A 26,457-nucleotide genomic window follows, 5' to 3' on the forward strand; every position below is an offset into this window, starting at 1 on the left:
CTGTGTGATATTGCAGTCACTGTTATTCTTTCATATAACCAACAGATGGCGCTGTGTGATATTGCAGTCACTGTTATTCTTTCATATAACCAACAGAGGGTGCACTGTTATTCTTTCATATAACCAACAGAGGGCATTGTGGGATATTGCAGTCTCTCCCCAAGTGAACTGTTGGTATAGGAATGATTAAAAGTGACTGCAAGCTATTCGGGTCGGGTACCGCTGACCCGAGTATAAGCCGAGGTAGACTTTTTCAGCACATTTTGGATGCTGAAAAACTCGGCTTATACTCAGGTATATACAGTACTTATATGTGTATCTTGCTCTGCTAGATATTGATCTGGCAAGTTTGAAAATACCCTCAAATGAGGACCACTGGTGCATTTGATGTGGTCCTTTCCCAACTGGTCTACATAGGCCCCATTGTGAACCTATCATTAGCCAATCAGATCATCCTGATTTGGCCTACAATTTGTTGGCGACCAAATCAGGTTAAGGCGCTTAACACATATGACCAAGCTTTAGCTGTTGCCCCAAAACAATGATTCTACATTTTAATCTCCACCCTAAAAGTATCCAGAGACTTCTTAAAGGAAGACGTATTTTGAGAAGCTATATAAACAAACCATGAAGAAGAAATAAAAGTTAAGGAAGGGCAAAAAAGTAAGGCAGGAGAAAGAGAGACAGGATGGGAAATAAGGCAAAGGCTGCTGTGAGACTATGACTGTGTGAATTTAAAAAAAGATCCTTGGGCTCCCACTTCCCACAATGCCACCGTTTACAGCTCAGTCAGTCATTATCCTTGGTCAGCATGAGCAGTTCCCACAACCTTTTACACTGTTGATTATTTCTTCTTGAAGTTTCTTTCGTTCTTCCTCCTTGGACAATTCTTGGGCACTCTTCTGTGTGGCCCTGCTCTTCTAGCTGTTCAGCACTCTGTTGCTTTGTGTGTGCCACAGTTCTGAATACAGGCTGCTGGGGTTGGCAAGGAGCCCAAAGTGTGTCCCCCTCTCTGCCACTTTACCCTGTTAAATGTGAAAATAAGAAAAGTAGTATGTCAGCTCAATATCCATAATTACCTGTGCAAAGAACTTCTACAAGTTGCATCACAACCTGTTTTCAATGAATGTGGAAAAAATAATGTTTTTTCATTATACAATATTATATATTGCATATATTTTCATGGTTTATTTAAGAATCAGTTTCTGGTTCATTTAAGAATCAGTTTCTGATGTCAGAGAACGATTACAAAAGGCAAGTTCAAATACCTCTATTTGTTATTTTTAAAATAGAAGTATTATTTATTGTAAACAAGCTTTAAAATCTTCATAGGTTGAAGCCATACCTGTATGCAAATAACATTATCTTATGCAAGTGGACATCATAAGGAAAGACTTGCTGTATTAATCACATGACTCTGACCTGGGTGCTATACAAATGATTTTCTTTAAAGGGCACCTGTTGCCGAAATATATTATCCCCAACTAAAAGGTGCGGGCTAATAGAGCACGGGGGGCAACAGTGGTTTTTTTAAATGCCCCTGCCAGAACTAGGCCATTCGCAATGGGAGGGAGCTGCCAGTTCGAGTGGGCATGTTGGCGCACACGGATGTGGATAATGAGTGAATGCCGCAACTTGCTCATTATACACACAATGTCAGAAGCGAGCTATATGCATTCGCTCTGGCTGACATGGCTGTTCACACTGGGAGCTCCATCCCGATGAGTGTCCTACCGGGAGCAATTTAAAAAAAAAAAAAAAACTAATCTTGCCCACAACTTTAATTGGGGATAATATATTTTGTCAACAGGTACCCTTTAAACAAGTTATCAGTGGGAAAGACACTGCCCAACCAAGACTAGTTTTAGTGTGTTCTGGAAAAAAAAAACACACACAAAAAACAAGGGGCCCTAAAATATTGTCAAGGGTTAGCAAGATGTACCAGCTGTCTCTGTTATACCTCTCAACTATCCTATCTGGCCTACAGCTGTAAATGCAGATGGCAAACTTAGCACAGTTCTTTGAAGGGAAAACTGGCTGCAGTGCACGGGAACAAGAATCTCATCTGACATTTGCTTGCATGGCTGCATGGGACTTGCCCTATCCTTATCAATCATAATATGGTGTATATTATTTGAAGTGTTTATCAATGCGTAGACTGAAATTATGCCAATGAAATTCGTCTTCCCTCTTTGTTAGGAGTACATTTTGTAGGAGGGTTATCTGTGCACTGGTAATGCAATTATCTATATCACAAGCAGAGGCAGATAAATGAGATGTGGGGCCCCATAGGCTACATCCACAGGCCTCTATTTGAGGCTACTGCTGGGTCCAGATGTGTGCAGATACAGGCCCGCATGCACTTGAGCTCTCTACGCTGGGTCGGGTTTGGCACATGCCAGCGATATCACTGGATATGCACAACATGTGCCTGCCTTCTTCTCTTCCCAGCAGGTGCACCTGACTGGACCCAGCAGGACAAATAAAAATGCATATTGAAAGAAAAACCTAATTTCTGTGATCAAAACAACACGCAAAAAGTATGTTCAGAACAAATCTTATTAAAGGAACAGTAACACCAAAAATATTGAGTGTTTTAAAGGAGTGACAATACAATGAACTGTTGCCCTGCATTGGTAAAACTGGTGTGTTTGCTTCAGAAATACAACTATTGTTTATCCAAACAAGCTGCTGTGCAGCCATGGGGGCAGGCATTCAAAGCTGAAAAGGGAGAAAAGGCACAGGATACACAGCAAATAACAGATAATTCTGTAGTATACAATGGGATTGTTCAGAATTTATGTGTTATCTACTGTGTCTCCTGTGCTTAAATGGTTGCCCCCATGGCAACACGGTTGCTCGTTTATATAAACTATAGTTGTGTTTCTGAGGGAAGCACACCACTTTTATCTGTGCAGGGCAACGGTACATTTTATTGTCATTCCTTTATAACACTTTCCTTTTGTTGTGTTACTGTTTCTTTAAATAAACGTGTGTTGAAAAGAACAATTCTAAACCCATTATGTGGGCCTAGAAAATTTAAAAAAAAAATAAAAAAAAAGTGGTGCATGGAAAATAAAAATAAGCATAGGAAAGGAGGAAATCAGGATTTTTTGGTCAACTGACATATTAAACTTACTATCATGCATAAACAAAAAAGAGACTGGTAAGTTACATTGTTTAATTGAAAAAATACAACTAAAAAAATAAATAAAAACCCTATGCTTCCATGGACTTCATTTCCAATTAACAACTCAATGTTGAAGCCCCCCCCCCCAACTTTGCATGGTACACAGATTCCATCACTTTAAAATGGAACAAGGAGAGGGAGGGGCTGCATGACTGCCAGCCTAAGGGGTTGGGAACCTGTTCATGTGAGTCAGAGACTCACATGGTTTCCTCTGGATTTCAGAATCATGTTTGAAAAAAATATTGCATTTTGGAGGCTCACATGGTGTTTATGTACTTTTTTTATATAAACCCAAATTAACCAGCTCATGAAAGCGGGGTGTTTTTCCCCTGTCAAACTGAAACACATATATGATGGCAGCTACTTGACATCCTGATCCTGATAAACAAGGTCTATAAATCAGAAAGAATGTTTATGTTTACTTCAGATATGTTGCAAGCTACCTAACTGAACCTTGTGAGGTTGTAACCATATAAACCCATCCCTTTAAATAAATTCAACCATATGTCACTGAGTCCTTCCTTAAGACTAATGTCAAGCAGGGAGATTAAATGCAGATGTACTGCACAAGTGAATAGGTGATCACTAAGGTAAATGGAGGGGAGATTGAGAGCATTTCATCTAGCTGACACTGTCCTAACTCAATTCACTTCATATCATGCATATTATGCATATAAATTCCTTTCAGAGCTATCTATTACAGTCTTTGAATATCCAGCAATGTATATACAATGCAGAAACTTGGCCTTCCATAAAGAAATGCTGGGTTATAGGAACAATAAATAACACCGTTGACAGTAAACATTGTAGTATCAATATGGTTTTATAGTTATAGATTTGGGGCCTGTTATCCAGAATGCTTGGGACTTGGGCTTTTCTGGATAACTGATCATTCCATAATTTGGAACTTTGTACCTTAAGGCTTCTAGAGTATCATTTAAACATTAAATAAACCAAATAGGCTGGTTTTGCTTCCAATAAGTATTCATTATATTTTAGTTTGAGTCAATACAAGGTATAAGAAAATTTTGGATTTGGGTAAAATGGAGTCTATGGCAGATGGCATTTCTGTAATTTGGAACTTTCTGGATTCGTTTCTGAATAATGAATTCCATACCTGTATTAGCTTGGTTTTTGCTATTATAGAGCCAGAAAGAGGGAGAAATGACAATGATCTGCCTCAGACCAATTTAGCCTTAGGTTTAGTACCAACTGGAATATTGCGAGCAGTTATGAACTAGACAGCTATTTGCTTATGTGCAGGTACACATGGCAATGCTCAAGAAACACAGAAAACTGTATCCATATTTTACTTTGTCCATGTTTCAATATTACATATGCATGTGCAGATATGGAAATAAGACCCTGTTTATACCTGCCAGAATGAGGTAGCTCATTACTAATTTTTAGTTTTAAAGGGCAAGGAAAGTCAATTAAACATTCTAACTTATTGGACTGTCATATTTCCAGTCAGTTCTGCAGCCTCTATTTGTAAAAATGTAGATGTGCTAAACTTTTTAAAATAGCAGTGAGCACATAAAAAAGAAAATCCCTTAATCCATCAATCCTGCGGTCAGACCAAAGCCACGAGTCTATGCAGCAGTGCATGTACATTTATTATTAGGAGCGAGATTTTTAAAGCAACACAAAGTGATTGGCGGATGTACAGGTGAATGCCAACAGCCATCTTGATAATGTCTAAGAGCTGTAAACAGCAGACTTTGCAGTAGGCAACGTGGAAAAAACATGCAATCTGCTAAAAGTAACCTAGCTATCAGGGCTAGCAACTGGGCCTCTATAACATATTGAACGATTGGGAGAAAGGGTTTCCTTGTCCTTTAATGGTGCAAAAGACTGAAAAGAGAGAACATTCTTAGGAACTGAAAAGCAATTACAGCTGTTAAATGGTGGCACTAGTATAAAAAAACCAGGATATTAAGATAAGCTTTTCTACAGACTCCATTTTAGTCATTGGTAGTTTATACAGTATGCCTTTAGTGCTATGGCAGAAGCCTATTACATTTGCAGATTGCCAATCAAAAAGGAGCCTCTCAATATTGTTGTCAATAGGTAGTGACCTGTGGAGATTGAAAGGTGTTTTGCTCCCCATTACCAAGCAGCATTAATGTAAGTACCATGTGGACTTATTTATGAACAGTAACCTACCACGTGAGCTTCAAGCTGGCTATTGCAAGTCAGAAAAAGAAAACAAGTGTGGTTACTGCACTGGTGAAAATTGTCCCATGTTAATAAATAACGCTAACTGTTCTTATAAGTTCTAGAGATTTTGAGGGAGCATAGTGCCCTTCCTAACTAGGTCCCTAAATGTTGCATAGAGTGCTTCATAGTTAAAGCAGAAGGAGAACTAAAGCGCAACTAAAGAAATAGGCTAGAAACGTTATACATTATGTTTTGGGCTTCAGTACCAGCTCAAGGCAACCACAGTCCTTTAGCAGGGAAGACATTGTCTTCAAAGATGCCCCAGTAGCTCCCCATCTTCTTTTCTGATGATTCACTGCACATGCTCTGTATTGCTGTCACTTACTGAGCTTAGGGACCAACTCACAATATAAAGTACAGATAGAATAGAAATGTTAAGATATAAGGCTAATTAGCAATTAATACATACAATTACTACACAGAAGCAGTGCAAATAGCATCAGAATTTAATAATCAGCTTATATTACAGACCAACCTCATTTTCTGCTTGATAATTTGCGACGACCCCTAAGCTTTGCTTCTCAACGGCTGCTCAGAGCCCACTGAGCATGTGAGTGTCATAGACACTTTCCAAGATGGTGACCCCTCCCCCCATGACAAGTTTGAAGTCCTGGATCATTGCTGCTATTGAGAAGCTGAAACTTTAGGCTGGTGCAAAAAGTTCAATATACAGTATAAAATATGGCATTTTTAGCCATATTAATTTTTAGGGTTTAGTTCTCCTATAAAGTAAGGTTGTTTCTGCACTGCTTTCTATACCACAATGCAATCTCCATCACACACATTAAAAAATGTATTTGATGTTAGACTACTTGGTCTCCTTAGGAAGACTGTCCAACAAGGAGCTAATCAATCTGACCATATGTACTTTATCCAAACTAAGATGCATGTAATAATATATAGACTGGTCTATATAGACTGGCATCTAAAATTGTCAGGGCTGACATCAGAAACCAAAATTTTTCTCTGGGATCCAGTACAGGACCCCAATGTGAAATAAAAAATAACATGGAAAAAAATAGATTTTCAGGGATGCCGTAATGACAAGGTCCCCAACAACTGTAACACCAGTACCCCCTGAGAACTGGGGAGCTTTATTGCAGACTTATACAGGTATGGGATCCATTATTTGGAAACCCGTTATCCAGAAAACTCTGAATTACCATAGACTCTATTTTATCCAAATAATCAAAATTTGGAAAAATTATTTCCTTTTTCTCTATAAAAATTAAACAATACATTGTACTTGATCCAAACCAAGATATAATTAATCCTTATTGGATGTGAACCCATTCTATTGGGTTTAGTAAATTACATGATTTTTCTAGTAGATTTAAACTATGAAGATCCAAATTACAGGAAGATCATTTATTCAGAAAACCCCAGGTCCCGTGCATTCTGGATAATAGGTCCCATTCCTGTAATAGCATAACAGAACCTTGTATTTGATCCAAACCAATATATAATTAATCCTAATTAGAAGCAAAACCAGCCTATTGGGTTTATTTAATATTTACATGGTTTTCTAGTAGACAAGTATAAAGATCCAAATTACAGAAAGACCGGTTATCGGAAAGCCCCAGGTCCTGAGAATTCTAGATAGTAAGTCCAATACCTGTACCATGGTAACAGTCAGATTCCATTTTATCTTTAGCTTCCCTTACCAAGCACCCAAACCAGCTTACATCTTTGTATTTAAAACATTTTAACATCATACTTGAATTGTGTATTTCCACCACCTCTGTCAATTTCACAGTTATACTCGTATACATTATAATGATCAGTTTCTTATATATTGGCTGTGCCATTGCTCTCGCTGTGATCTTCCACTGCAGTATTTTCTCTGATCTGACCAGCATGGATCCAACCTCCTGCCAGCTCATGATCGTACATGCTGTTTAAGTCAGACACACAAGAGCAGCCCTCTTCCGCATCTTAGTACAGATATGCCAATAATACAGATACCAAACCAGTAATTTTGTATTTTGGGTGTGTCTTGTCCATTGGCTGTTTTTCTTTCTGGCCACACTCCTGAGCACTCTCCAAGCTCTGCCTGTTTTGGAGGTACATTATGGAGTCTGTCAATGCCCCATGGGTTTGTATAGTATTCAAGTAACATGCAGACATAGTGCAGTATATAATGCAGTTCTAGTTTAGTTTATTGAATAGCAACATAATGTGCCATTTGGATAGCAGTACAAAAACAGCCCTGAGAAGAGAGTCAGAGTAATGAAAAATATGGCTATAGAAAGAAATGTGCTTGAATGTGTTCTGTAGTTTTCCACTTATCTTTTTTGGATTTCGTAGTCATATGGGTCTGCAGATCTTCACAATGCACAATGGTTAATGTTGCCCAAAGGCACATTTCTTACCATATTGAAAACTGATGGCAATAAATGAGTTAACATGCCAAGGAGTCATTTGTGAATGTGGAAAGCCACATTATTTTTTTTCTATAAATACAAGGAGTTCCTTGCCAGGACATCTGTTTCACAAAATGTTTGGCTACTAGAGAGAAAAAAATGGCCACTAAACAGATTGTGAGTGGGCGGTGGCATCTGAAGACTGATTAACTCCTTAGGGGCTGCAGGGTAGTTCATAACATTTCAGTTCACCCCTTCCTCAACAAACATTTCTGTGCCGTAAATTTGCATATGTTGTCCAACTGTGAATCTTTCACATGCATGCCTTCTTCTTACATGTCAAGTGAGGCATTATTAACTATATTACTATTGCCAATTAAAGCGGTGATCCAAATAGTTAAGCTACTGACAACTGCCAGTAGCTATGATATGTTCAGCTATATGCAAAATTTTGGAAGGCCATGTTTACATATGTAGGGAGAAAATGGGAGGAGAAAACACAAAGTCTAGTAAGGTAAATGAGGTCACCAGCAACTCTTTAGGCAATGGTAGTGGTGTGTCTAATCACACTGCACAGCACCCTAGGGGATCCACTCTGCACCAGAAGGGCATTATGCTTCTTTTGAGAGACATGTAATAATATGTTTATCCACTTCAAACAAACATTCCATAATTGTATTTTCATTCCCTGGCATGCAAATCAATGCCTCAGGCATGCGCACATTAGTCCCTCTGCAGTGGCAGTGCCTGATTGGGGTAATCAGCTACTCTGCTGATGCCTGGGGCACAGATCTACATGCCAAGGAGAAAGATGGTGTCAGAATGTGCTTTACATTCACAGAGGGCAAACCCCTGCTCTCAAAAACAGAGCATTTATGACAATTATTTATGAACCATAAATATAAATGGCTGCTGAAGCTGGAGTTTGGAAATGGTGTAGCTATTATTAGTTGGCTCTCAATACTATTTTCAACAATGGTACAATGAACAGGGCTTGTCATTAACCTATTTTTGCCTATTTTTTAAATCAGGAAATACTTATGTATTTTGTTATTTCTTGCTCTAAACGGCAACAAAAATTAAACTAAAGACACATTCTACTTCCTGATCTAAAGGAGCATCCTGCTGAGAAGTTGAAAAAGGGCTCTAACCCGAAACATGTAGTGTTCAACACTGCTAAATAAAGAAAGCACTTGCAGTTTGAAACCACTGCCTTTGAAGCTGTTTATTCCATCTACAATTACTTTTGATTATTTTGGGAGTGTGACACAAACTCCTGGAATCTACAGCTGGAAGAAATTTGGAAATTAATACGCTGGTACCAAAATCTTTGCTTTACCTTTGTGGCCAACAATATAATCAATACACTCATTGGGGCTCATTTATAGACACTGCAAATTTTATAAATAACCGCCACTGTTGCTAAAGTGAAAATAGAGTAAATGTGGGAAGCATTCATGAAGGATCCCTCACCTGGCATTCTCCCAGTCAAAAAGGGTCTTAGTAAGATTTTGGAGAAATCAAGTTTTGAGACTAAAACCTGCTTGGCCCCAACCTTTCACTATGTTACAGGACTAATTTTCAGAGTCACTCTGACAAGAAATAATCTAGTGGTATAACTACCATACGACAGAACCCGTGGATGAGGGGTTTGCAGGGTCTGCTTAATGGAAGTTCCCCAATTCAGCATCTAAAAATGTCATTGCCTGCTTGCTTTTATATTGTGGGAGACAGGCAGCTCCATGGCGGATGAGGATGGGGTAATCAGGAAGGAGAAGCCCCACTAAAGACTGGATAACTTAAAAAATAAAAATCACATTTAAATGTTAATTAGGGATGTAGCGAACGTCGGAAAAAAAGTTCGCGAACATATTCGCGAACTTGCGTCAAAAATGCGAACGGTTCGCGAACGTCGCGAACCCCATAGACTTCAATGGGAAGGCGAATTTTAAAAGCTAGAAAAGACATTTCTGGCCAGAAAAATGATTTTAAAGTTGTTTAAAGGGTGCAACGACCTGGACAGTGCCATGCCAGAGGGGGATCAAGGGCAAAAATGTTTCTAAAAAATCCATTGTTGACACAGCGCTGCGTTTTGTGCTGTAAAGGGCAGAAATCACACTACATTTCTAAACCTGTGTAATAAAATGCTTTAAAACGTCCGGCGTCTACATGCCAATCAAGTCGTGTAAAAGTTACAGCCTGTTCACACGCAAAGACGAAACGCGGTGCTTACTGCAACGCAAAAAGACGCAAAGAGCTTTAATGAATGATACCGTCAAGTGAGCAAATAATAGTTTTTAATTACTAGTTGCTTGTCACCTCCAGGATGTTCGTCCTGTTGGTGGCAATATTTCTGTAGTGGTGTGTTTAGCAGTCACCGTGCTTGTGCGCACGTGCACTGTCAGGCAGAGGTAATTCAATGTACAGTGAAGTGAACCAAAAAACACTGATTCTGCAGTGTGGGCCCAGTTTTGGTCTACTTTATTGATCACCTGCGGTGACCATAAAAGATGCGATTTTGCCACTGTTGCAGAACCCTGAAAAATTAGGCATGTGTACTTTCCTGAAAAATTATGTTTTTTTTGTCGCAGCCACTGAACCAGAAGTCCAGAAACAATATGCCATATAAATGCTGAAAATATTAATTTTTTTTTGTCGCAGCCACTGCAGCACAGAGGCCAGAAAAAATATGCCATATAAATGCAAACAATATTAATTTTTTCTGTTGCAGCCACTGCAGCACAGAGGCCAGAAAAAATATGCCATATAAATGCAAACAATATTAATTTTTTTTGGTCGCAGCCACTGCAGCACAGAGGCCAGGAAAAATATGCCATATAATGCTAACAATATAAAATTTTTTTGTCGCAGACACTGAAGCACAGAGGCCAGAAAAAATATGCCATATAAATGCTGAAAATATTCAATTTTTTTGGTCGCAGCCACTGAAGCACAGAGGCCATAAAAAATATGCCATATAAATGCTGAAAATATTCTGTTTTTTTTGTCGCAGCCACTGAAGCACAGAGGCCAGAAAAAATATGCCATATAAATGCTGAAAATATTCATTTTTTTGTCACAGCCACTGAAGCACAGAGGCCAGAAAAAAATATGCCATATAAATGCTGAAAATATTCATTTTTTTGTCACAGCCACTGAAGCACAGAGGCCATAAAAAATATGCCATATAAATGCAGAAAATATTCTGTTTTTTTTGGTCGCAGCCACTGAAGCACAGAGGCCAGAAAAAATATGCCATATAAATGCTGAAAATATTCATTTTTTTGTCACAGCCACTGAAGCACAGAGGCCATAAAAAATATGCCATATAAATGCTGAAAATATTCTGTTTTTTTTTGGTCGCAGCCACTGAAGCACAGAGGCCAGAAAAAATATGCCATATAAATGCTGAAAATATTCATTTTTTTGTCACAGCCACTGAAGCACAGAGGCCAGAAAAAATATGCCATATAAATGCAGAAAATATTCTGTTTTTTTTGGTCGCAGCCACTGAAGCACAGAGGCCATAAAAAATATGCCATATAAATGCTGAAAATATTCATTTTTTGTCACAGCCACTGAAGCACAGAGGCCATAAAAAATATGCCATATAAATGCTGAAAATATTCTGTTTTTTTTGGTCGCAGCCACTGAAGCACAGAGGCCAGAAAAAATATGCCATATAAATGCTGAAAATATTCATTTTTTTGTCACAGCCACTGAAGCACAGAGGCCAGAAAAAATATGCCATATAAATGCAGAAAATATTCTGTTTTTTTGGTCGCAGCCACTGAAGCACAGAGGCCATAAAAAATATGCCATATAAATGCTGAAAATATTCAATTTTTTTGTCACAGCCACTGAAGCACAGAGGCCAGAAAAACTCAGGATTTACCTGGATTCAAATTAAACCAGTAGGGTTTGCACCCTAGTTTGTAACCGTGGTGGAGGGAGGAGGACGCTAAAGGACAGCTGTATGTGGAGTCATGAGGCGTGCAGAGAAGGACAGCTGCATGGGGAGTCAGAATCAGAAACTCAGCACAAGTCTTCCGGCGTGCAGTAACCCTCCGAGATCCACCCCTCATTCATTTTAATAAAGGTCAGGTAATCCACACTTTTGTGACCTAGGCGAGTTCTCTTCTCAGTTACAATCCCTCCTGCTGCACTGAAGGTCCTTTCTGAGAGGACACTTGAGGCGGGGCAAGACAAGAGGTTCATGGCAAATTGTGACAGCTCTGGCCACAGATCAAGCCTGCGCACCCAGTAGTCCAGGGGTTCATCGCTCCTCAGAGTGTCGATATCTGCAGTTAATGCCAGGTAGTCCGCTACCTGCCGGTCGAGGCGTTCTTTGAGGGTGGATCCCGAACGGTTCTGCCGCTGCCTTGGACTGAAAAACATTTGCATGTCTGACGTTACAGAGTGGCCAAAGTGCTTTGTCCTTGCAGGTGCGCTCGTGGCAGGATTACTGGCACCTCTGCCCCTGGAATGTTGATGAGTTCCTGAAGTGACATCACCCTTAAAAGCATTGTACAACATGTTTTGCAGGCTGGTTTCTAAATGCAGCATCCTTTCAGACTTGTGGTATGTTGGTAACATTTCTGCCACTTTATGCTTGTACCGAGGGTCTAGTAGAGTCGCGACCCAGTACAGGTCCTTCTCCTTAAGCCTCTTGATACGGGGGTCCTTCAACAGGCATGACAGCATGAAAGACCCCATTCTCACAAGGTTGGATGCAGAGGTATCTATCTCCGCTTCCTCGTTATCAAGGACTGCATCATCCACGGTCTCCTCCCCCCAGCCACGTACAAGACCAGGGGTCCCCAAAAGGTCACCACTAGCCCCCTGGGAAGCCTGCTCCTGTTGGTCCTCCTCCTCCACAAAGCCACCTTCCTCCTCTGACTCCACTCCCTGCGTTGCAGCAGGTGCCTGGGTTCGTTCTGGTGATTCCGACCAGAAATCGTGCGCTTCCTGCTCCTCGTCACGCTGGTCTACAGCCTCATCTGTCACTCGTCGCACGGCACGCTCCAGGAAGAAAGCGAATGGTATTAGCTCGCTGATGGTGCCTTCGGTGCGACTGACCATATTTGTAACCTCTTCAAAAGGGCGCATGAGCCTGCAGGCATCGCGCATAAGCACCCAGTAACGGGGTAAAAAAATCCCCAGCTCTGCAGATCCAGTCCTACCACCCAGTTCAAACAGGTATTCGTTGACGGCTCTTTGTTGTTGCAGCAGACGTTCCAACATGAGGACCGTTGAATTCCAGCGAGTCTGGCTGTCGCAAATCAAACGCCTGACTGGCATTTTGTACCGCTGCTGAATGTCAGCAAGGCGTGCCATGGCTGTGTAGGACCGTCTGAAATGGGCCGACACCTTCCTGGACTGCCTGAGAACGTCCTGGAATCCTGGGTACTTTGAGACAAAACGTTGTACTATTAAATTCAGAACATGTGCCATGCAGGGCACATGTGTTAAATTGCCCAGTCTCAGTGCTGCCAACAGATTGCTTCCATTGTCACACACCACTTTTCCGATCTTCAGTTGGTGTGGGGTCAGCCACCGATCGGCCTGTGACTGCAGAGATGACAGGAGTACAGATCCGGTATGGTTTTTGCTTTCCAGGCACGTCATCCCCAAGACAGCATGACAACGGCGTACCTGGCACGTCGAATAGCCTAGGGGAGCTGGGGGTGCACAGGTGTGGAGGAGGAGGACCCAGCAGCAGAGGACGAAGAAGAGGAAGAAGACGAGGTAGAGAGCGAAGGAGGAGTAGAGGTGGTGGCAGAACCGCGTGCAATCCGTGGCGGTGACACCAACTCCACTGTCGTTGTTGAGCTACACATTCCCTGCTTCCCAGCCATTACCAAGTTCACCCAGTGGGCAGTGTAGGTGACATACCTGCCCTGACCATGCTTGGAGGACCATGCGTCAGTAGTCATATGGACCTTTGGCCCAACACTAAGTGACAGAGATGCGGTGACTTGGCTCTGCACATGGTGGTACAGGTGTGGTATTCCCTTTTTTGAAAAAAAATTGCGGCTGGGTACCTTCCACTGCGGTGTCCCAATTGCTACAAATTTGCGGAAGGCCTCAGAGTCCACCAGCTGGTATGGTAAAAGCTGGCGGGCTAAGAGTGCGGACAAGCCAGCTGTCAGACGCCGGGCAAGGGGGTGACTAGCAGACATTGGCTTCTTACGCTCAAACATGGCCCTCACAGAAACTTGGCTGGGGGCAGATGACTGGGAATGGGAACTGGTGGTCAAGGTGGAAGGCGGAGTGGAGGGTGGTTCAGACGGGTGAAGGACAGCAGAGGTAGAGCAGTAAGATGCTGGACCAGAAGGAGGGTGGCTTTTAGTTTGCCTGTTGCCTTTGAGGTGTTGCTCCCAAAGTGCTTTGTGCTTGCCGTTCATGTGCCTTCGCATAGAAGTTGTACCTATGTGGCTGTTGGGCTTCCCAAGACTCAGTTTCTGACTGCACTCATTGCAAATGACAACGCTTTTGTCAGAGGCACACACATTAAAAAAATCCCACACTGCTGACCTTTTTGAGGCTGGCAATCTGGCGGGTAACAGTAGAAGTCGGCGGCGTTGGCGGCAATGGCGGGTGCGTTGGCCGGCTGACCACAGGTGCCGATACATGTTGTTGCCCTACTGTTCCCTGCGAGCTGTCCTCCCTGCTTCTTCTAAGTCTTATTCTCCTCCTGCCTCTCTGACTCTCCGTCTCTCCATCTGAACTATCCTCCTCTTCCTCTCTTCTACTGGGCACCCATAAAACATCAATCTCCTCATCCTCATTCTCCTCAGATGCATCAATTTCTTCTAACAGCTCACAGAAGGAAGCAGCAGCGGGGACCTCCTCGTCATCACTCATTATGTCCATCTCTGTTGTGTTCTCTGCCAGAATTAAATCTGGTGTAACGTCCTCATCTCCTTCATCTTCTTCTGCCAATAATGGTTGCGCATCACTCAGTTCAAGAAACTCATGTGAAAATAACTCCTCTGACTCCAGTGAAGAAGGGGCGCCGGTGGTGGAGGAAGTGTTACGTGGGGTGCCCATAGCAGTGGAGGATGAGGATGTTGTGGTAAAGTTAGAAACGGTAGAGGATGGGGTGTGCTGTGTAAGCCAGTCAACTACCTCTTCAGCATTTTGGGAGTTCAGGGTCATTGCCTTTTTAAAACTGGGCAATTTCCTAGGGCCACAGGATAGCATAGCAGCACGGCCCCTTGTGCCTCTGCGTGGCGGCCTGCCTTTGCCTGGCATTATTTTTAAAACAACAACAACAACAACTCAGGTGGTGTTTCTAGAGACGGTATTATTATTGATATTTAGACAGAATGTGAACAAGCTCACACAGCTAGATGGGAGTTGTTTGAAAATGAAGAAGAAGAACACACTGGGCAAACAAGGCCTACAAGGTCAACGTATACACTACTACAGCAGTGGATACGATATATATGATTGCTGCCTGAAAAACGTCACTCGGGTGGTGTTTCTAGAGACGGTATTATTATTGATATTTAGACAGAATGTGAACAAGCTCACACAGCTAGATGGTTGTTGTTTGAAAATGAAGAACACACTGAGCAAATAATGCCTACAAGGTTAACGTATACACTACTACAGCAGTGGATACGGAATATATTATTGCTGCCTGAAAAACGTCACTCGGGTGGTGTTTCTAGAGACGGTATTATTATTGATATTTAGACAGAATGTGAAAAAGCTCACACAGCTAAGTGGCAGTGGTTTGAAAATGAAGAAGAAGAACACACTGGGCAAACAAGGCCTACAAGGTCAACGTATACACTACTACAGCAGTGGATACGGAATATATTATTGCTGCCTGAAAAACGTCACTCGGGTGGTGTTTCTAGAGACGGTATTATTATTGATATTTAGACAGAATGTGAACAAGCTCACACAGCTAGATGGTTGTTGTTTGAAAATGAAGAACACACTGAGCAAACAAGGCCTACAAGGTTAACGTATACACTACTACAGCAGTGGATACGATATATATGATTGCTGCCTGAAAAACGTCACTCGGGTGGTGTTTCTAGAGACGGTATTATTATTGATATTTAGACAGAATGTGAACAAGCTCACACAGCTAGATGGTTGTTGTTTGAAAATGAAGAACACACTGAGCAAATAATGCCTACAAGGTTAACGTATACACTACTACAGCAGTGGATACGGAATATATTATTGCTGCCTGAAAAACGTCACTCGGGTGGTGTTTCTAGAGACGGTATTATTATTGATATTTAGACAGAATGTGAACAAGCTCACACAGCTAGATGGTTGTTGTTTGAAAATGAAGAACACACTGAGCAAATAATGCCTACAAGGTTAACGTATACACTACTACAGCAGTGGATACGATATATATGATTGCTGCCTGAAAAACGTCACTCGGGTGGTGTTTCTAGAGACGGTATTATTATTGATATTTAGACAGAATGTGAACAAGCTCACACAGCTAGATGGTTGTTGTTTGAAAATGAAGAACACACTGAGCAAATAATGCCTACAAGGTTAACGTATACACTACTACAGCAGTGGATACGGAATATATTATTGCTGCCTGAAAAACGTCACTCGGGTGGTGTTTCTAGAGACGGTATTATTATTGATATTTAGACAGAATGTGAAAAAGCTCACACAGCTAAGTGGCAGTGGTTTGAAAATGAAGAAGAAGAACACACTGGGCAAACAAGGCCTACAAGGTCAACGTATACACTACTACAGCAGTGGATACGGAATATATGATTGCTGCCTGAAAAACGTCACTCGGGTGGTGTTTCTAGAGACGTTATTATTATTGATATTTAGACAGAATGTGAACAAGCTCACACAGCTAGATGGTTGTTGTTTGAAAATGAAGAACACACTGAGCAAATAATGCCTACAAGGTTAACGTATACACTACTACAGCAGTGGATACGGAATATATTATTGCTGCCTGAAAAACGTCACTCGGGTGGTGTTTCTAGAGACGGTATTATTATTGATATTTAGACAGAATGTGAACAAGCTCACACAGCTAGATGGTTGTTGTTTGAAAATGAAGAACACACTGAGCAAACAAGGCCTACAAGGTTAACGTATACACTACTACAGCAGTGGATACGATATATATGATTGCTGCCTGAAAAACGTCACTCGGGTGGTGTTTCTAGAGACGGTATTATTATTGATATTTAGACAGAATGTGAACAAGCTCACACAGCTAGATGGTTGTTGTTTGAAAATGAAGAACACACTGAGCAAATAATGCCTACAAGGTTAACGTATACACTACTACAGCAGTGGATACGGAATATATTATTGCTGCCTGAAAAACGTCACTCGGGTGGTGTTTCTAGAGACGGTATTATTATTGATATTTAGACAGAATGTGAACAAGCTCACACAGCTAGATGGTTGTTGTTTGAAAATGAAGAACACACTGAGCAAATAATGCCTACAAGGTTAACGTATACACTACTACAGCAGTGGATATGATATATATGATTGCTGCCTGAAAAACGTCACTCGGGTGGTGTTTCTAGAGACGGTATTATTATTGATATTTAGACAGAATGTGAACAAGCTCACACAGCTAGATGGTTGTTGTTTGAAAATGAAGAACACACTGAGCAAATAATGCCTACAAGGTTAACGTATACACTACTACAGCAGTGGATACGGAATATATTATTGCTGCCTGAAAAACGTCACTCGGGTGGTGTTTCTAGAGACGGTATTATTATTGATATTTAGACAGAATGTGAACAAGCTCACACAGCTAGATGGTTGTTGTTTGAAAATGAAGAACACACTGAGCAAATAATGCCTGCAAGTGCACTACTATTGGTGCACTACTATGAAGAACAGCAACAGCACTGTACACGTTAAAGAACAGTAAGATAAGTAAAAGAAAAAAAAATATATGTATATTAAAAAAATATTTTTCTCGGGTTGGTGCTGCTGAACTACTAGGAGCAGCACAGTAGCACACCAGTCCCACTCCCAACACTGCTAGACTAATAGCACTGGGCTTATAGTAGCAACTAGCAAAGTAAAAAAACAAAAAAGAAAATAAAAGCAGTCCTTACAAGGACTATTGGGTTATTACAGCAGTCAGCAGATGAGATCAGAAGAGATCAGTGCCCACAGCAGGCAGCTACATACAGAGCACTGCAGTAGAAGGTAGATTACTAGCCAGCAAAGCTACCCTAAAATGTCCCTCAAATCCCTGCAGACTTCTATCCCTCCAATACAGAGCAGTATCAAGTAGATTACTAGCCAGCAAACTTACTATCAACTGTCCCTCAAAGAAATCAGTGAAATCAGTAACAGCTCTCTCCCTACACTAGCAAGCACACACAGGCAGAATGAAAAAACGCTGCAGGGCTTCAGTTTATATATGGAAGGGGAGTGGTCCAGGGGGTGTGGGGGTGGTCCAGGAGGGAGAGCTTCCTGATTGGCTGCCATGTATCTGCTGGTCTGGGGTGAGAGGTCAAAAAAAAGCGCCAGGTAAGGCGAACCCAAAATGGCGAACGTCGCGCGACGTTCGCGAACATTCGGCGAGCGCGAACAGCCGATGTTCGCGCGAACAAGTTCGCCGGCGAACAGTCCGCGACATCCCTAATGTTAATCAAAAGGTTTTTTTACCTTATCAAGTACAATGATTTCATCTGCATCCACAATGGTGGAAAGTCTGTGTGCAATAAAAAGAGAGGTTCGGTGTTTTACAATATCCCGCATTGAGCTTAAGATGTTCTGTGGAATAAAAAAAAATGTAACAGATACAAAGCAAAGTTAGACTGAATGGTTCCATTTGTGTGCTGCCAAAAAATCTTTAGTCCACATTTGGCTAGTGAACCTGCAAACAGTAGCTCTGTCTCTAGTTTTTATTGGATTGCATTTTGCAAATGTAAATGCTACAAAAAGCATTATCTGACTGTTTATATACTCTGCGCTGGTGATTCTGACTCATCAAACAATGTAGCAGAAGCCAGTAATAAAAGGGCAGGAAGATAACTGACTTCTGCCACATTGTTTCAAGAGTCAGAACCAGGATTGAGTACAAAACAGAAATGGATATTCAGTATTTGTTATTATTCGGTTATTTCACCTTAACTTCTAATGTTCGTGAGAAGTTGTGCAGCTTTCTTGCTTTAGCTTTTAGCTGTATGCTTGTATCAACATTTTGTAGCTTTAGATGTGAACGCTTCCTTTTCCGTGTAAAACACACAATTTCTGCAGTGTTTGACCTTTAATTAAAAGTACATTCTTACGTGTATTATACCATTTTAGACTGCAATGACTGCCTACACAAGGCATCCTTATTATGACATTTTAAGGTTCATTAATTAAGAGAAAATAACATATCCCAGATGTTGGCAAGTTGTTTAATATATTTAATCAGTAGAACAGAAAGAAATAAAGCTGAGAAAAAGCTAATTCGTTCATCTACGTCAATGAAAGATTATCATACTTTATATTACTTTGATAACATTTACTAATTCTCCAATTAACATTGTATAAAGCATTTACTTTTCCAAGTAACTGTATCCTTATTTGTCTTGACAAGCTGATGTGGTCTTAAATCCATCTTGTTTTTCTGCCTCCTGCAAATTATGGCTGGCATATATCACACATTTTCCATTCATGTAAATGAAAGGTGCCAGTTTCTCCTCTGGCAGAAACATAGCAAGAGTGCCATAACCTTGGGTTGGTGAACCGGTAACTTTCATAACATTTCAGCACCAGCAGAATGCTTCCTTAGTAAAGGTTTATAAATACCAAATAGAGAATTTTAGAAAAATAATCAGGTCCTCTACAAAACTCAACAACAACCCCCTGTTGTTACATAGAAGGACACTTGAAGTAACCATGGAGTTCTAAGAACTGTATAAAAGCACTCAGACTTCACCCTCATGCCTTTGTATAATCATGGAGTGATCTATTGTATTAATAGGAGTGAATGCTGTGTGTTGCGTCCGCATTCTGTTTATTTGTGCATATATATATTACTGTGCTAGGGGTAACCAGTGGGTTTACTACACTGAAGTGCACAGATGTTACAGTTATCCACCTAGATCTATATTTATGCAAAACAGTTGTATTAGCCTACTTGTCTGATTTGGGCCAATACACAAGCTGCCCAAATGGGACTATGGCTGTCCCTGGTACGTTCACTGGGGTAGGTCACATCTGTATAGCTTCAACTACAATGATGATGATGATTCAGCAAAGCATCTTATGTTTATCAGCATTGTCCAAGTTACATAGCGTATTTGGGCTGAAAAGTAATAACTTTCCATGAAGTTTAACCCATCCATTTGATACACATGCCAAGGAACTAGAAGACTGTACACCTTTGTGTCACATTTAGCTAACCGTTTTTCTCTGTAAATACAAACATTTCTAGACTATGTTATATTTCTTTCATAATAGCAACGGGATTGCTAAATACTGATAGATAGATAGATAGATAGATAGATAGATAGATAGATAGATAGATAGATAGATAGATAGATAGATAGATAGATAGATCGATAGATGGGTGTGAGATACATTAAGCAAGATATAGAGATACATAAAGAAAGCAAGATAGAATGATAGAAAAAGGTATAGAGAAGAGAGTAAGAGTAAAAGCAAGAGAGGGATAGAGTAAGTCCGAGAGAGTGTATTTAACAGAGAGAGAGTAAGATGAGAGTGAGAAAGAACTAGAGAGAGAGAGTGAGAATTGCGATGCAGAATTTTCCTTATGACAACGAACATGTATACATTACTGAAATACAGTAAGTTACCTCCTCAGTGATCGAATCCAAGGAAGATGTGGCCTCGTCATACAAAATTATTGGTGGGTTCTTCAACATTGCACGGGCTGCTTCTCTCCACCTTACCAAGGGAGAAAAATATTGCTTAGTAAATTCTTAAGCCAGACCAAAACCATTGAAGATCATGACAGCAAGAAACATTTTTGAATGGGACATCTGCCATTGACTTTTATATGATTTCAACAGGTTTTAGCTGGAGTGTTTTCAGATTCAGATTTTTAACAGCATAATAAATGTCAAAAAAATGTATGTGTTTTTTTTCCACTCTAAAAATTTGAGTTTTCCCCCTAAAAACTGGACAAAAAAAAAAATCAAAGCTCAAAACTAGGCCCCTGGTTTTACAACTGTCCAGAACATAACAATATCTTGCTCAGTATAACCAGCTTAACACTTTTATTAATGGTTACCTGAGAGTTTGAGATCTCGTTCTCCAACTTGGGTATTGTAGCCATGAGGCATCCGAAGGATGGCATCGTGTAGTCCTGCCAACTTTGCAACATGGTATACCTCTTCGGGGTTGGCATTGATGTTACCATATTGCAAATTATAGTACAATGTGTTGTGAAACAAAACTGCATCCTACAAAAGTATTAGTAATATCAAGTCATACAGTGATTGTTACAGTAAATTATCCTATATCTGCCATTAATCAAGCTTTGCCACTTCCACAGGGAAGTATATTTTGCCACAGAAACACTTCATGCAAAACTGATAAAGAAATGAAACAGCCTGGGTCCAATGCAATGGGCTTAGCACTAGCTGTGACTGTCAAAAACATCAAAATCTCCATTACCCTGTAAGATACATGGAGATATTTATTATGACTGTATCTTGGCAGTTGCTGTTTAAAAAACTTCATGAAAGACTTATAATAACATTATGCTAATATTGTGTGTTATTTTTATAATGCCTTCTAAAGGGATGATGTATGAAGCCAGATCTCTTCCACCAGCTTGGAAATAAATAGAGGCAAGCAGGCAATGATTCTTTCAGAAGTGCAAAGAATACTTTAGCTTTACCTGTGGGACAACACCAATTGCTTTTCTCAGACTCTCCAGACTGACATCCTTAATGTTTTGTCCAGCCACATAAATATTACCCCTCTGGGGCTCAAAGAAACGGAATAGCAGTCGGACCAAGGTGCTCTTACTGTGGTGATGGAAAAAAGAAATGCATGCAAGTTTTCTCTTCAAAAAGGGAGATATCTAAAACAAATAATATAAGCATGTCTTACATAGGAAGAGTAAATGTGTTTATTAGTATAACCGTTCTGTGAATTGGGTCTTAGCCACATGTTCAAAAATAAATCTTAATTTTTTTTACTGGAAATAAAACAGTTTATGATGGACTACAAATCCCAGTATACATTTCCATATTATCAGGTTTTAGAACATAGAGGAAGCTGTAATCCATCTTTACCAGGATTATATTCTTAAAGCAATACTGCGTGGTAAAACATTTCACTATATATATATATATATATATATGTATATATATATATATGTATGTATATATATGTATATATATATATATATGTATATATATATATATATATGTATATATATATATATATATATATATATATATATATATATATATATATATATATATATATATATATATATATATATATATATATATATATATATATATATATACACACACACACATATATATATATATATATGTGTAGAGTATTATGTGAAACGCATTTCCTTTAACCATGTTTGGATAATTTACTCTACAGACTCTTGAGCAACAGTACCTCTACAGTTAATAAATGCCAATATTAGCCCATGATACAATTGACAGATGACTTCTACCAGAATAGGCGATTTCTAAAACAAGAAGTGTTAACCTGCACCAGTGGAGTTGACAGCAATAACCAATCAGTAACCAATCATTTTTATTTTGCAACTTCGTGTACACTCTTCAAAATAAACTGCTAATTGGTTATTATTGACTACTGCACTTGTGAAATTTAGAAGCAGAATAATCAGAATTGTGTTTTGAATGGATATCTCAGTGTGTGAATGGATCATAGGTTCTCACCCTGATCCACTACCTCCAACGATTGCTATTTTTTTCCCAGCAGATACTTCAAATGACACACCATTAAGAAACTTCTAGCCCTTCCAGATAATCAAAAAAGACATCATCAAATGTTATGGTGGCAGTCTGAGGGGTAATTAGCAGAGGTGGAGCCATTTCTTTATTCTACAGAAGACAGTAAAAGTTTATGGTTATTTCATAATACTGATTACTACGGCAAAATAGGACCAGTTACAGATACAGATATCGGGGGGGGGGGGGGACAAGCTCACAAAAACAGTACTATAAGAAGTTGAGGAATGGGGATAAACATTTAGTGTTGCTAACATATGGAGCAGAAGAAAGCATTAGCTTATGAGAAATCGCCAAACATCAGCTCATTCTGTTTCTAGCACTAAATGCAAAAAAAAAGAAATTTAATGCTGGTTTAAATTTAACAAGAATTGGCAAAAAAATTAATATATTTCAACCCAATACAAGAGATTTTGGCTTCCTCACTAGATAGCAACTAATAAAAGTTTGAGCCAAGAGCAAATTGTTCCAAAGCTTACTTTAAAGTAGACCTGTCATCCAGACACAAAAATCTGTATAATAAAAGTCCTTTTCAAATTAAACATGAAATCCAATTTCTATTTTTTATTAAAGCATTCATAGCTGTTGTAAGCTCATTTAGAAATCTCAGCTGTCAATCAAATATTGTCTGCCCCTCCTCTATGCCAGTGGCATAAAGGCAGGGCAGACAATTACTTTCACTTTCCATTCAGCACTTCCTAGATGTCACTGCTCTCCACACATTCCCCCGTTCTCTTTACTGTTTAATTGTGTAGCCAGGGCAAGGAAATGGACAGTCCCCCATTCTGGTGCACAAACAAGATTCTGAGATGATACAAGGCTTGCCTTAATAAAACTGTCCACAAAATGGCTGCTTCCTGCTTGCTATAATTATGAATTCCCAGACTGAAGGAAACAAAATTCAAATAATTTATATAGTGTAATTAAAGTTCATTTTGCTTGACTAATGTGATAAAATAGAATTTGGAATATTTTTTTGGGGTGACGGGTCCCCTTTAATCTTGGTATCCACACTGAGAAGGGTAAAGAGAGTGTCCATGTCAATCAGTATGGGGTGCCGTTTGTCCCAAATACATTCTGTATACAAAACTATCCCTAATACACAGAATGAATGTCTCTCATGTTATATAAGTATTTGTGACCATACACAGAGAAAAGAAATATACAAAATACTTATTTCTATTAAAGAATGAAAACAAAATCTGGTTAGTGCACAAAAGGATGTCATTATATCACAAACTCCATTCTGTACAGTTTAACAAGCAATCTGTCTCACAAATGTATAACCTCCATGTAACGGACGCAATTATGTGCAAAGATACTTACAGAATGAATTATGTAAAAACAAAGTTGGACATAATATATAATAGTGTAACTAACTAGTGCATGTCAAGCTAAATTTGACTGACAAAATAGATATCTGTGACAGAAAGCAAGATTTTATAGTACAGGATTCATTCTTTCCACAAAATGACAGTTTTGTTTAACAAAACAGATAAAATAACCATTCTGTGAAGCAACACTGTCAGTCACATTCCTGAACCAATAAGAACAAAGCTTATTGCCATATACAAACAAGATGAGAAGTGGCCAGCTCTGCTCCACATGGCTAAGGCAAAGTATCTGACCTGCTATAGAGGGCGCCCTCTAATGTCCCCTGTGCTGCATAGTAATAAACATGAACAAACCTTTCCTAAAAGAGCTGCTGTTAAACACTACAGGTTCATAAATGGAAGTTTTTACAAATGGCTGAGAAATATAATTCTGCACTTCTAATGATTGTAGAAAAAGAAAAGTATGCAAAACATAAATATGATCATTTTAGGTGATATGGCTATTCTTATTGTAGTAACCTGCTTGTGTGGCCATTTTGGTTAAGGGCATTCCTGCTGTTTTGCCATTATCTTATGACTTACTCCTGTTTCTCTTCCTGTCTAAGCTGAGAGTAATAATGGGACAGGCCACACCCACCTGCCATTAAATGTACCAGAAGTTACTGTGCTTGTCTGGCTGCTTTGCCTGACTCTCAGAGTCAGTTATAAGTTTTGTATATGATAATTAGACTCCAATGTCTCCTCCTAGCTGTAATCTTGCACCAATTAGCTTTTAGTAGTCTCTTAATAATGTGCTTAGCTATAGTTCAACTACTACATAATAGCTTTAGCCAGAGACTTGGGACTGATCATGTGCACACACATTGTGTATAGTATGATGTGTAGTTATATGAGCAGCCACTCCTGAGTACTGTGTGTAAACAAAAGGCTTCAGGACTTCAACTTCACCTCCTTTCGTGAATTCGGGTCTTTTCAGCGCTTCAGGACTTCAGCTTCGTCTTTTCGGCACTTCCGCATTCGGTAATATGTGAAATGGCCGCACAGCTCGGGCGCTCGTAAAGGGGACCCGGCTCTTTGAAAAATGCAGCACTTCTGGGCCCCCCTTCAGGCCCGGAACACTTGTCCCCCCTGCTGGCGGCCCTGGACATGCATGTGACATGGGCACAGTTGTGCTCTCTGCTTTAATGTTGTGCCCCCCTCGACCCACTCTGATGTGAAAGGGTTAAGCACTGGGCAGGTAATGGGACGGCATCATTAGAGTCTTTTGTTATAAATAAATATAAAGCATTGTGCAGCTTGTTGCTTCTATATAAATAGATTATGATCCCCTAAAACTGCCCCTGCCTAAATGACCCCCTTTTGTTTACACACAGTACTCAGGAGTGGCTGCTCATATAACCTACACATCATACTATACAGAATGCGTGACTGTGCACATGATCAGTCCCAAGTCTCTGGCTAAAGCTATTATGTAGTAGTTGAACTATACCTACCATCATTTTGGAAATAAAAAGAGAGACAAAAAATTTTTTTGCATGTAGTGCAGCAATTTTTTTTGACCACACCCATTTTGTGGCCGCACCCCCTAATTACCATGTTCATTTTACAAAGTTTGGCAGGTTATAAAAATTTGAAAATATTTCTCCTTATCTAAACTGTTAAAATTACTTATTTTCTTATCTCAAAATTGTTATAAAGCATCTTAGTTGCACCTGTTAGCTGTACAGGCCTCTCTGCCAAAAGCCAATTAAGTTAGAATCTTTGTTTCTTTTTCTGGCTGTTCATTGCAGAGAAAAGAGGGACTTTCCAGTACAAATGAGGGACCTCAAGTTGAGCTGTCAAAAGAGGGACTGTCCCTCTGAAAAAGGGACAGTTGGGAGGTATGTGTGCACATGATCAGTCCCAAGTCTCTGGCTAAATCTATTATGTAGTAGTTGAACTATAACTAAGCACATTATTAAGAGACTACTACAAGCTAATTGGTGCAAGATTACAGCTAGGAGGAGACATTGGAGTCTAACTATCATATACAAAACTTATAACTGACTCTGAGAGTCAGGCAAAGCAGCCAGACAAGCACAGTAACTTCTGGTACATTTAATGGCAGGTGGGTGTGGCCTGTCCCAATTAATTATTAACAGCAGGAATGACCTTAACCAAAATGGCCACACAAGCAGGTTACTACAATAAGAATAGCCATATCACCTAAAATGATCATATTTATGTTTTGCATACTTTTCTTTTTCTACAATCATTAGAAGTGCAGCATTATATTTCTCAGCCATTTGTAAAAACTTCCATTTATGAACCTGTAGTGTTTAACAGCAGCTCTTTTAGGAAATGTTTGTTCATGTTTATTACTATGCAGCACAGGGGACATTAGAGGGCGCCCTCTA

General features: G+C 39.8%; 1 pseudogene; it reads right to left on the minus strand.

Moving 5' to 3' along the window:
- Positions 1 to 257: 257 nt before the first annotated feature.
- Positions 258 to 26,457, minus strand: part of LOC108700074 — a 110,643-nt pseudogene continuing 84,443 nt past the window's right edge.

Source organism: Xenopus laevis, chromosome 8S (genome assembly GCF_017654675.1).
Source record: "Xenopus laevis strain J_2021 chromosome 8S, Xenopus_laevis_v10.1, whole genome shotgun sequence".
Taxonomy (NCBI): Eukaryota; Metazoa; Chordata; class Amphibia; order Anura; family Pipidae; genus Xenopus; species Xenopus laevis.